The sequence below is a fragment of the Peromyscus californicus genome, unplaced genomic scaffold, assembly GCF_007827085.1.
Source record: "Peromyscus californicus insignis strain IS unplaced genomic scaffold, ASM782708v3 Scaffold_20__1_contigs__length_68692818, whole genome shotgun sequence".
Taxonomy (NCBI): domain Eukaryota; kingdom Metazoa; phylum Chordata; class Mammalia; order Rodentia; family Cricetidae; genus Peromyscus; species Peromyscus californicus.
Window position 1 is genome coordinate 7,757,958 of NW_026294503.1, and position 13,270 is coordinate 7,771,227.

At 41.4% G+C, this 13,270-nt stretch overlaps 1 long non-coding RNA gene across 1 annotated transcript in view; it reads left to right on the forward strand.

Moving 5' to 3' along the window:
* LOC128116208 (uncharacterized) overlaps positions 1 to 6,745 on the forward strand; it is a 44,512-nt gene extending 37,767 nt beyond the window's left edge. Inside the window, exons 2-3 of the long non-coding RNA XR_008220408.1 lie at positions 4,602 to 4,710; positions 5,589 to 6,745. This is a non-coding gene — a long non-coding RNA (uncharacterized LOC128116208). The remainder of the gene's footprint in view (positions 1 to 4,601; positions 4,711 to 5,588) is intronic.
* The last annotated feature ends 6,525 nt before the right edge of the window (positions 6,746 to 13,270 follow it).

The window sequence follows — 13,270 nt, forward strand, 5'->3', positions numbered from 1 at the left end:
ACGTGTGCCATTTTCTTGCTCAGGAAAGACACCCAACACGGATTACCTTAGGGAGAAGCCAACTTAGAGATGGCTCTTCATCAAACTGCTGAAAAGGAGGACAATGAAAAGACATGTGTGACTTCAAATCGTTAACTTAATGGGATGCCTCTGGGGTCATTAAAAACATAAACATTCCGGAAAAAGGGGCAGAGGTTGGGCACGATGTGGGAAGCCGAAGTCTCCAATACCCCATGAAACAATGCAAACAGATTAAAACTTGGAAGGCATTGTTCTGGGTATGAAATTGCTTATTTTTTGGAAACACAATGAGATTGATGAGTTAGTTGCAGAAGAATCCAGTTGATTCTTGCTTTGTGTTTTCTTAAACTATGGTAAATCTTCCAGTAATTATGAAATGCAATCATTAAAATGCCTGTTTTTATTTCTTATTTGGCCAGAAGAAGGTATGATCTGAAATGGTAACAAAGTTAATAATTTATTCAACTTATTGATAACTGTGTGAATTTTTGAATATTTTAATCTTCTCAATAGTGTGTGCATTAGACACAGATATTATTCTTGTCCATGTTTTGCTGGAGTGGTGATGGGGGCACAAAGTTTCATAAAGTCAGTAAGTGGGAAAATCACGCAATTTAGGTGTGTTGTTTGTGACTGATCTACTTTTCAGTTGGATCACATGGTGGGGTGAGAGGTGTGTAGGGGTGACAGTTACCTCATAAAGCCCATGGCAGCCAAGATGATTAATACTGGGGAGAAGCAGAGGAATGCTCTCCTCAGTGTATCTCTTGTGCTTGAAAGTTACAGGGCGTGGCCCTGCTTGTCTTCTTTCTGGTAGTGAACCTGCAGCCTGAGCAGGATCCAGGAGGATGAAGAGCTGAATGTCCCGAAGACATCTGAACACCAAAAGAAACAAGTGAAAATCCAGCCACCCAATGAAAGGAGCAGAGAGAGAAAGAGAAAGCAAAAGAGCAGAGAGAGCTGGCAAGCTAAGCTAGAGACAGAGGAGTAGGAAGGCGGAAAGTCTAGGGGGAGTCCCTACCTGCAGAGCTTCCAAGAGTGCTGGGAAGTTCTCTTGTGTGCATAAACTGTGGTCATACAAAGGGACAGACCCCAGGAAGTCACGTTCTTTTATTTGCCCGCCTTCTTAGCCGGAACCCACTGAGGTTTCCCATTAGCAGAATCCACTGAGATTCTGTTTTGCTCTCCCAGTGTCTGACAATATCAGGAGACCTGCACACTGCTCTAGGAACTGAGTTGGGATGACCAGTGTCTGGAAAGTTCTATTGGATGAGCTTTGTTGATAAAAAATGGAATTCAGGCTGGGGGCCAGAGCTGCAGGGCAGGCAGGAGCCAAGGGAAACATACTTTGGAAAGAGTTGGTGGGCAATTACATTTTAGTTGGGTGGTATGTCGGTGGAAGAACTTTTATGCTTCAAAAATCCATTTTCTAGGTGGACATGAATGTGAATAGCTTTGAATAAAATTATCTAAAGCAGGGCTGTGAGCAGAGGAATGGTCAAGGATAGGTAGCAGTAAGGAGAGTATGTGCTGAAAATTCAGAAATTCCAATATATCTCAGCTGTTAGGATGGTCTCCCAATAAAGGGGAGAAAAGCCCAGAGACACAGAACCGTGTTGGGAGCTGTAGAGACCCGCAGAGGTTTCCTAGTGAGAACTTACTCAGGGTCTGAGAATTTCAGCTTGCTTTACCCAGCAGGACTGCATAAGGGGATGATTTGCCCACGGGTGTGGTTACCAGGTGTTTGGAAGGATCTACACTTGGCTGTGCAGTGTGCTTTGGTCTAGCAAGGGGAAGGTCTTTTGCCTGCCCCTTGGCAATGTTATAAAAAGTCCTTTTGAAGAGGCAGGAGGGACCATTGGGTTTTGATCCAGGTCCTTCTGAAGCTAGCTGGTGTTTCTGTCTTTCTCCTCTTTACTGTCTTTCTATTTAAAATTTTCTTATCCCCCTCTCCTCCTCATAGGAACCCTTTTAAAAGATGGGAGCTGGCATTCAGAGAGGAGTGTTGCCTTGGACTGTCTAGGCAGTTTCTTGGCCATTCACCCACTTCCTGTCATAGGTGGACCCACCTACAACCTCTGTGTTTGTCATTGAAAGCTTTGTGTAGGGGGCTGGAGAGACAGCTCAGCAGTTAAGAGTACCGTCCACTTTGTAGAGGACCACTAAGCTTCCTCTATGGCAGCTCACAAAAACTGTCACCCCATTCCCCAGATACTCAATGCCCTGTTCTGGCCTCCTCAGACCCTGCACACATATGGTACATGCATGCAAAATGCTCACACACTTAATATTAAAAAATAAAAATAAAATATTTTATAAGCTTTTCATGGGCTTAACTGGTTACCCAGAATGGCATTTTGATATCATCACAGTCTCTAGCTTTAAGAGTCTCAGTATATATATGCCACCTTTAAAAAAATAAACATTCTATACTTAGGGGGAAGCAGCACTGGGAATTTCTAAATTTCTGGAGATGTGAGTCCAGGCTCTCAGTTAATTATTCAGTCATGTTACTGATGAGAGGAATGTCTGGGGGCTCCTTGTTAGATTATACACTTGCCTATCTTCAGTAGGAGAAAACTGGATAAGAAACTTCTGGACGCATGCTCATTTCTCATTCTAAATTCTGAAGTCCAAAAGACTGTGTGGTTTATTTTGACTGAGTCATGAACCCCTTCCCCTGCTGAAAGCAGAGTTAGCTCCCAGCACAAACGTGCTGTTATCTGCCTCTCTAAGTTCCATGTTGTAGCTGCGACAAGCGTCTGTCTGGAGAAATGGAGGCTACAGAAGACTCTCACAGGTAACCAAGGTTTAGAACAGATGGGAGCAAAAGAAAAGGCTGCCACGCTACCTGTTCCCCCAATCTTTCCTCTCTGGCCTCAGAATAAAATGAAAATTCATATACGAGAAGCACAGAGCTTTCTGAGCACTTAGCCTTTTTGTTTGTAAGAAATTGTCTCTGTTAATTAAATTTCTTCCTATAGCCTCAAAACAAAGGTACTTTTTATGCAAAGCAGATAGCCTATAAAAATAACTCTAAAGGCTGTTTGTGGAAGGGTGTGGCTAACAAAAGGTTTCCAGAGCCAGGGTTACATTCCCAAGGGTTACCTGGGTGAGACAAAAACCAGAAGACCTTGAAATGAAGGGACTGATGATTAATGAATGTTGAAAAATGTCACAGTGGATAACTGGGACAGAGGATGAGATAATTTGATTCTCCTTACAAACGTCTAATAGACATTAAGGTCCTGTGATCGTGAGGAATGGCACAGGATGACTCACACACACTGAGAAACAGTTAAGGGGTTTGGGATGCAAGAAATTTGAAACAATTTGCTAAAATTAAAAACGACTTATCCAGGATTCAGTGTCATAACAGCAAAGAAATGCATGCATACTTACAGGCCACTTTAGTTTCTGTTTGCTTTTGAAATTCAACAGTTTTACTTCAGAACAGTGCCCTATTCTTTCCCCACCAAACTTCTTGAAAAGGATGTTTTTATACTGGTTATTTCTGTTCTCTCCACATCACATCTCCACAACAATCTGTTTATGCTTTCTGTTCTCCCCCCTCTTAGTTACTCATCGTCCGGACTTGCAGCGAGGTGGCCTCTTTCCCGGGTTCCTTGAGACACGTCTTTCTGCTAACTCCCACCACTTTCCACTTTGGTTAGCTTTGAACCTCATTCTCCCATTTGTCCTTGAGCTGCCTTTCCTCATGCTTCCCCCTCAGTTTGGTTGTGACTTTTTAGGATCCTGATCTTGATCCACATCCAGGACTGGAACCCAGGCCTCCTGATCTTGAATTGGGGTTTTTCCAGACTGCCATCTTGTCCCATTCTAGAGCTAAGGCTAGAAGGTTTCTGAAGTATGTTCTGTTTTCTTTTTTAACGTATAGTGGTCTGATGAGTGCCTTTTCCAACCAAATACATGTGCTCTAGAACTATCATGAAAAGAACTAGAAAGTCTAAGAGAATTCAACATAAATTCACTTTATTATTCCAACCTACTCCTTTGTTCACAAAAGCACTTGTTTTATTGACACCAAAGTACACACTCTGCTATTACACACACACACACACACACACACACACACACACACACACACACACACACACACACACAATTACCCTCAAATATTTTAGTTTCCTGACTATTGCTTTCTCAGGGGCTGTTTTTGAGACACAGTCTCCTTATGAAATACAGGTCTGGACTTTGAACTTGAGGCTACCACCTCAGCTTCCTGATTGCTAGGACTCAGGTTTGTGTCTCTGTACCCAATCTTCAAGAGTTTTGAGCTTAAGAAATTCGAATTTGGTATGAGAAAACTAAATGAAATAAAATGAACATTCTTTTGTAAATGCAAAGAAATTTCCTAAATCCTTCTTACCCCTCATTGTGTGGTTTGTGGCCATCTTACTGGATCACAGTGCCTATGTATGTGTAAGTATCTTTGACATCAACAATTTCTCATTTGCTTATTATTCCTTTATTTTCATGTTAGTAATTTGTCCATTCACGTTCCCTTCCGATAGGCTTGCAGTGATTTCTCCACTGACTTTTGTACTCGTTTTCGATAGACTCCAGGGAGCTGCTCAGTTTCCACCGACCTGACACAAGCTGAGTCACCTTCGGGAGAGGAGCCCTCAAGAGGAACTGCTGGCGTCCAGGCAGCCCTTTTGCACATCTGTAGGCATCTTCTCTGTTAATGATTGATATAGGAAGGCCCCCTTCACTGTGGGTGATGCTGCCTATGGGCTGTTGGTTCTGGATGGTATAAGAAAGTCGAGGAGCCCTGGACAAGCCAGGGAGCAGCTCTCCTCCATGGGCTCTGCTTCAGTTCCGGCCTCCAGGTTCCTGCCTTGACTTTCCTCTAGAAATGTGTAAGGTGAAATAGTCCCCTTCCTTCCCAAGCTGCTTTTGGTCAGTGTTTTATCACAGTGATAGAAAGCACATTGGGACAGCAGGTATCAACCCTATCGCCTTGGTTGCAAATTTTTTGTTACTTTAATTTTGGTAAATCTTCAAACCTTTCAACTTAATATTTTATAACTATATCTGTCATAATCTTTTTTTTAGATTGCCCATCATTTTAAAGTTTATGAAAATCTTTCTACCTCTAATAACTTAATACACATTTGTTCATAATTTCTTGCCATATTTTGTTCTTATTTTTAATTTAACTCACCTGAGCCAGATGCAATGTGGGTGCTGAGGATCTGAACTCAGATCCTCATGCTTTTGTGGCACGTAGTTTACTGAATACGATATCTTCCTATCCCAGAACTAAACATTCTTTCTATTACTTTGTCTATTTAGTTTTATAATATCCTTAATTGTTGCAACTTGGCAATGTTTTGAGCTCTGGGTGGATATTGTAGTTTTAAAGTCCCTTTCGTCACCAACATTGACTGTAATTGTGACAGCAGCAAGAGGTGGGGTGTCTTGGAGAGTTAGAGCACATGGGTTCTGCTATTAATGCCAATACAGTCTAAGGGATTAATTAGCCTGGGAGCTAGACTCTCGAAAAAACGACAAATTCAGACTGATTTTCCTCTGTCTTCCAGGATTTACCTTCTACCATGTTATGAAGCAACATGAAAGAATTCAGGAAGTGCTTTGCTCTTGGACTCCACAACTGTACGCCAAACAAACTATTGTTTATATGGCTTATGTCATTTAATGTTATACACCCAATGGTTGGAGAACACTCCAGACTTTCTTTCCTGCTAGGACTGAGCAGTGTATATGTGTTACATTTTGCTTATCCTTGATGGACACCTTGATAACTTTATCCTCTGTGAATAATGCTTTTATGAACACGGGTATATAGATGCCTTTTTAAGAACTTAGAATTCTTTTGGGTAAATAGAGAAATTGGAACGACACATTTCCTGGATCTTATGGTAATCTTCTTTTTAACTGATTGAGAAATCACTATTTTCTACAGTGGCCATACCATTCAGATTCCTATCAGCATTACACAGTTCATGATTTCACTACGCTCTCTTCAACATTTATGATTGTGTTGACTTATTTTTTTATAGCAACCATTACCAAAGTTTCAAAGTGATAATTCATTATAGTTTGGATTTGCATTTTCTTAATTATTAATAATGTTGAAAATATTTTTATGGACCTATTGGTCATATGTATATCTTCTTTAGGGACAAATCTGTTCAACTCCTTTGCTCATAGAAGGCTTTGTTTTGAAAAATTACAATAGTTCCTCTTTTCATGTTTTTCACAAACTCAGCTTCAATTTATAATTGATTTCTACTTTCTCTATGAAGCCCTTTCTGGCTTTCCTAGGTAGAATTAGTGACTTCCTTTTTGTGTGTTTCATCTACATCTTAACCTCTTAAAATATTTATGGCGGTACATACTAATTATCCAATTAAACAAATGTATTTCTTCCCTCCAGCACACAGGATCAATGACTATGCCTTATTAATTTTTACACACATAATACTAATCACCATATTTGGCACATAGTAGGTATCCAATGAATGCCTGTTGATTAATGATTAAGTCAATATTATCTACTTGTACAATAAAATGCTGAACTTTATGGATAATTATATATTTAAAACATGGCTTATTAGGAAGTTAATAAATTATTTTTATTAAAAGTACCCTATTGGTTTTTTCCTACCAAAAATAAGTGTTAATTTGTAACTCTGGAGGAACACTAAAATCATTTCATTTCGTGGTTTACTTTCAGAGATGCCGGGTGAGGTCTTGGAACTGTGTTTTCTAATGGCCCTCCAGGTAATTCTAATATGTGGCCAAGGTGAAAACCGTGAAGAATCACTAAAAACTGTGTGATTACAAAGTCTGTTGCTGTCTTCCACATTTGTGGAGCTGAGTCACCCAAGTGTCACAGACAGCACATGCATGAAAATTAGTTTATAACTTGCCTTTCTTAGCTTCCTTAAAATAAACGTTCTTAGCTTCCTTAAAATAACACCTTTTTTTCCTATACCTTGTATTTCTTATAATTAATTGTTTTACAATGTAGTTAATAGGCCGACAATGTGAATGTACCCCTTCTTGCCCCTGATTTTTAAAAGCAGAGGTAAGATAGACTTATTAAGGAACAGTTGTTGCCACATGGCTGTCCAGTAGCCAAACAAGAGGTTTAGTCATTCCTTACATCCTATGTAATCTGTGTGCTGCGTGATCACGGAATCTATGTGCGTGCGTGGCATAGCTGTGTAAGTCCACACTCGCATGTGCGGGGGAATCCCTGAAAAGCAGGTCACAGACTCCTCCTGTTTCCTCTTCTTCCTCTCTCTCCCTGCACAATCTCCATAGGCCTAAGCACGTCTTTCCTTAATAAACTCTCATAGTGGGCTTTGTTTTACCTCCTGGCTTTTCTCACACGGCAAACAACACTGCTTAATGAATAACATCGCGCCATATAAAACTAACAATAGTGAGAACAGTAACTCCCAAGAGTGGGAGAGTCTCCAAAGTAGGAATATTATATCCTCTTAAAAAAGTAGCTTGAGGGGCCTGGAGAGATGGCTTGATGTTTAAGAGCACTGGCTCCTCTTCCAGAGGACCTGGGTTTGATTCCCAGCACCCACGTGTGCTCACAAGCCTCTGTAACTCCAGTTAGGATCTGATGTCTCTTCTCGTCTGCATGGGCCCTGTAGACATTCAGTGCGTAGGCGTACGTGCAGACAAAACACCCATACCCATAAAATAATAGAATAAAAGTACGAACATTAACATTTTGAATTTGAGAGCACTTCAGGGCCCGAGCACCTAGTCATCTTTGAATTCATGGAGTAGATGAGAAGCATGGCATACGCCTAAGGCTGAGCTATCTCCACCCAGAACGTCATCAAAGTTTGTGACGAAGTGTTGGCAATGCTTTGCCTGGTAGATGTGGATTTCGTAAATACTGATGGCTCTGCTTTTTTTGTTGTTATTTCTGGGTTCTATCTTTGGCATTCCTTTAATGTGCATTTTTTTTGACAAATTAGAGAGGAGAGAGCTAAGATGCAGAACTTATGTGTCTGAACAGCTGTGGCTGTTCAGAGCAATTCACTGCGTCAGGCGGAGGTCAGATGGATGGGGATGTCATTACTAAACGGTAACATTTTTCAGGGCTTTAAAGAAATCCAAGTCCGTTTTAAATCTACACTTACTTTTTTTTTTTATTTTTGTTTCTGGGGTGAAAGGTTGCACTCCAAGTTCTTGTCAGAGATTTTTACTTTAAAATGACTCCAAATTTAGCTTCTCTAGAAATCAACTTCTCAAGCAGTATTTTAAAGTTAACATCCATAGACTATGTAGAGCTCTATTTGAGACACAGATTTCTTTCTCAGTAGGACGTGTTTCTTTTGTAAGAATGATGTGATGCACACTTAGAGTTCTCTTTGATACATTAACAAAAACACTAAAGATTATTTTGTACTTTCCAATTCCACGACCTGTGCTATAGGGGTCAACTCAACCTTACTATGACTCATTAATTTCAAACACTATCATATTTGGATATATGGGATGCATCTGCATCTATTTTGAAGTTGACAAAAATTCACATCAACATGAATCGGTTTTGGCCACCACAATGACAAGCTGATAATTAGGAGGTGATTTGGGCTGTAAAGCACATTATGGTAATATCCAGCTAGTGGCAACATTTATGGCATGGAGTTAGCAAGAGCGAATGGGGGCAAGACTGGGTTACGGGGGAAGCGTTTGTGCATTCTGTCACATTGCACCTATAAAGAACCGTGTGAAACACAAACAAGAGGATGCAAGTTCTCTGCTTATTACTTATCCATGCTCTAAAAGTGGACAGAAATCTAGCCAAGTAGTGGATAATCAAAACGGAGAACATCTTTAAATTGGTTTTGCTGGCCGTTGTCGGCGCCTCATACATGCTTATTTTCAGCCGTCAGCATTTCCAACATTCTAACGCTTTGCTGGAGTACTACTTTTGAAGGCAGTGGTGTCAGCTCAACTCACTTGCAGCCAAGGCCTGGAATGGCTCTGAACTAGCTCTATTTAGGCCAATAACACATCCAATCACGAATAGAAATTGATGGATAACCTACTTCCTGTTTCCACATGTGGGGAACTCCCAAGTGGGTATCCCCACTTCCCAGACTACTGTTGTGGAATATTAATTTAAGATGTGTTACCTGTGGAATATTTTGTTTAATGATGCAGAGATGTGTTCTTTTATGCTGCATTTGTTTAACTCTGTAAAGCTGTGTTACTTTGCCTGCCTAAAACACCCGATTGGTTTAATAAAGAGCTGAACAACCAATAGCTAAGCAGGAGAGAGAACTAGGTGGGGCTGGTAGGTAGAGAGAATAAATAGGAGGAAAAATCTAGGGAGTCAGAGGAGAGAGAGAAGAAGGGGAGGAGGACTCTGGGAGCGAGCTATGGATTGAGTAAGGAGAAAAGAAAGATATATAGAATAAAGAAAGGTAAAAAGCCCAGAGGCAAAACATGTAGTGAAAGAGAAATGAAATAATTTAAGTTAGAAGAGCTGGCTAGAAACAAGCCAAGCTAAGGCTAGGCCTCTGTAAGTAAGAATAAGTCTCTGTGTATTTATTTGGGAGCTGGGTGGTGGGCCTCAAAGAGTTAAAGAGGAAAGCAACTATGGACTACCCCTGGGTTATCTCCATCCTGGGGAGGGACTGGTTGGTTGGCTTAGTAGTACTCCTCATCTCTTTGTCACTTTCTTGCTCTCCTATCAGGGTCTCCTCACCTCACAAACTGGAAAACAAATGCTTGTCTTAGAGTCCACTTACAGGGAGCTCCAACTGTGATAAAAATGGTGTGTTCTCTTTATTTTTAATTTTAAAAAGGAAAGTTTATGAGAACTTACATGAAACCCACTGGCAAAGCAGTACCTCCTGGAACTCTGTGTTTTTAGTTTTGAATCATGTGCATTACCACCCTGAGTCACTGTTTTTTCATTTATAAAATTAATGATGGAGCAAACAACTCCATTCTAAAACTGTATTGTTTTAGGACATGAATTTTGGATTCTTTTACTCTTTTTTTTTTTTTTTAATTTATTTTAATTTATTTTGCAATACAATTCAGTTCTACATATCGGTCACGGATTCCCTTGTTCTCCCCCCTCCCGTCCCCCTCACCTTCCCCCCAACGCCCCCCCCCCCCATTCCCATCTCCTCCAGGGCAAAGCCTTCCCCACAGACTGAGGTCAACCTGGTAGACTCAGTTCAGGTAGGTCTAGTCCCCTCCTCCCAGGCCAAGCCAAACAATCCTGCATAGGCCCGAGGTTTCAAACAGCCAACTCATGCAATGAGCACAAGATCTGGTCCCACTGCCTGGATGCCGCCCAAAAAGATCAAGCCAATCAACTGTCTCACCCATTCGGAGGGCCTGATCCAGTGTGGACCCCTCAGCCATTGGTTCATAGTTCATGTGTTTCCATTCATTTGGCTATTTGTCCCTGTGCTTTATCCAACCTTGGTCTCAACAATTCTCACTCATATAAACCCTCCTCATTCTCGTTGATTGGACTCCCAGAGATCCACCCAGGGCCTAGTCATGGATCTCTGCATCCAGATCCCTCAGTAGTTGGATGAGGATTCTTTTACTCTTACCTTGTGCTGTTTCAGCATTTTTTTTTTTTTTTTACTGAGTGTTGCCATTCACTTTCAGGGTCCTCTTTTGTAATATAAGGAGAGTTTCCAAAAAAGTCTTCTGAATGACTTGTACAACCTTGGTTCACTATCCTTAGCTCAGGCTCTGGGTACCATTTTTCCTACTACCTACCTTCCTCAATGGTTGGTAGTTACAGCCTTAGCTATAAGGCATCCACATTTTCAATAGAACCCATTTCTTCTTCCTTCCCAGTTCCATCTTGATGTAATTGAATTTGTTGCTCAATGGGGCTCCCATAATTGCTACCTACATGAGGTGTAGGCACTTGTGCCTCTACATGACTTTCCTTGTACAGTTTAATAAAAAGAGATTTCATACCATACTGAGTAGATACTCATTGCACAGAGGGACTTTTTAACTTTTTAGGTGGTTGGAATAGTTGTGAGACCTACCAGCATGGCTTCCCTTCAGGGAGATGGATGTCAAAAGAAAAAGGAAATCTGAAGTCAGTAGGGTGGGGAAATCCCACACTTTAAATATTTATTCTTTAAAAATGCAAACATGATTGCTATTTTCATGGCCCTACTGGTCTGGAGAGGTGTTCCTCGGTTTCCTGAGTCCCTGCACATCTGCAGTCTGTCCTCCTGGCAGAGAGAAAGATATTTAGGTTCTGGTGATTTCTTTTGCTTGCGGCTATTATTAGATTTGCAATAGACAATATGGGGAGAGCCTACTGGGGTCCCCACAGCATCACTGTTACTCAGAAAGCACTTCCTAGAGAAGGACTGTCACTCATTGTGTTTTCCAGAGGGTTCATCTTAGTTTATTGAGGCCTTGGCATCCAAAGTCTGAGGATTATGGTAATTCTATCAGGCACCTCACCATCCAAATGAACGGCAGTAGGTGTATAACGCGCTGGACCCCTGGGTAGGCCTTAAAGCATTGCTATAGGACCTGAAAACAGAACTCCACAGAAAAGTCATATTTCCCGCAATCAAGCAAACAACCCTGTATTGGCTGGTTTTGTGTGTCAACTTGACACAGGCTAGAGTCATCAGAGGAAGGACCCTCAGTTGAGGAAATGCTTTAATGAGATCAACCTGTAAGGCATTTTTTCATTTAGTGATCAATGGGGGAGGGCCCAGCCCATGGTGGGTGGTGCCATCCTTAGGCTGGTGGTCCTGGGTTCCATAAGAAGGTAGACTGAGCAAGCCACGGTGAGCAAGCCAGTAAGCAGCACCCCTCCATGGCCTTTGCATCAGCTCCTGCCTCCAGGATCCTGCCCTGTTTGAGTTCCTGTCTTTGACTTCTTTCAGTGGTGAACAGCAATGTGGAAGTGTTAGCCAAATAAACCCTTTTCTCCTCAACTTGTTTTTGGTTATGGTGTTTCATTGCAGCAATAGAAACCCTAAGACAAACCCCTTCCGGGAGTAAACTGAGTAGGACACCGATATCCAAGCCCAACAGTATTTCCACTAGCAGCTGGGGTGAGTTTATGGTTTTCCTGGGCACTCTATTCACATTAATTCTGAGCTAAGGTAAATCTGGTTGCATCAGTTTCTTGAACTCCAGAGGTTTCCTCCAGTTAGTCGGTTAATTATTTGATTAATTAATTAACAGTGATGGGGATCCAACCCAGGGTTTTGCACATTGTAGACAAGAATGCGGTCACAGGAACTATAGTCCCAGTTCTTAATGTTTTGAGACTCTATTACCCAAGTCTTAGACTTGCTCCCCTCCTGCTTGCACTTCCCCAGTGCTGGGATTACACATGTACATCACCACAGTTAAACTAACAGAGTTGTAAATTTCTAAATCTTCCAAGTTCAAAGCCGATTAAGGGAGCTCTGGGCTGGCTAATGGAGCAATGGCTAATACACACTCCAAATGACCTGGACTCTTTCTTTTATAGCTTGGGTCAAAGTTCCAGGAGTCAGATCCAATCTATCTGTTGACAGTTCTCTGAGACTAACTATGGCTTCCTCTACTAGAAGTAACTCCAGATGGAAGTGACTTCAGCAAAGCATCATGTTCCTTGTACTATTACAACATTTTTCTTCATCAAATTTGAAAGCCCTTGCTGACAATTTCTATATTTCTCTGCTTCTTAAATTCTTACACCAGCTTATTGGGTCAGGGGCAGCAATTCTCATCAAATATGCTTCTGATGTTCCCTGGTCCTCATGAAGCCAGGTAGACCATTCATTAATGCCATGCCTGTGCATACTAAGCTAGGCTGTGATAGTCTTATAAACCATCCTGGGGTTTCTCTCCAGTCTGTTTTGGAGTACCACAACATCCCAGATGGAGATTCCTCCGTCAGTCACTGTTCGTGAACAACTGTAACGCATGACTCTATTTCGGCTCACATTAGATGTGTTATAAAAGGAAGGATGCTTTTACTGTTAAGTTACCGAGGTTTTAGAGTTATCAATTGCCATAGTAAGATTAGTTTGTCAAGGGTCGGCAAGGTAAGGGACCTTACAGCTAAGCCATACAACTTAAGCTTGATCCCTGAAACCCAACCAGAAGAGAGCTTACACATGTTGTCTTCTGACTTCCACACATGCTGTGGCGCGCGCGCACACACACACACACATTTATTACACAAATGTAATAAAAGCAATCAAATCAGTTTGTCATG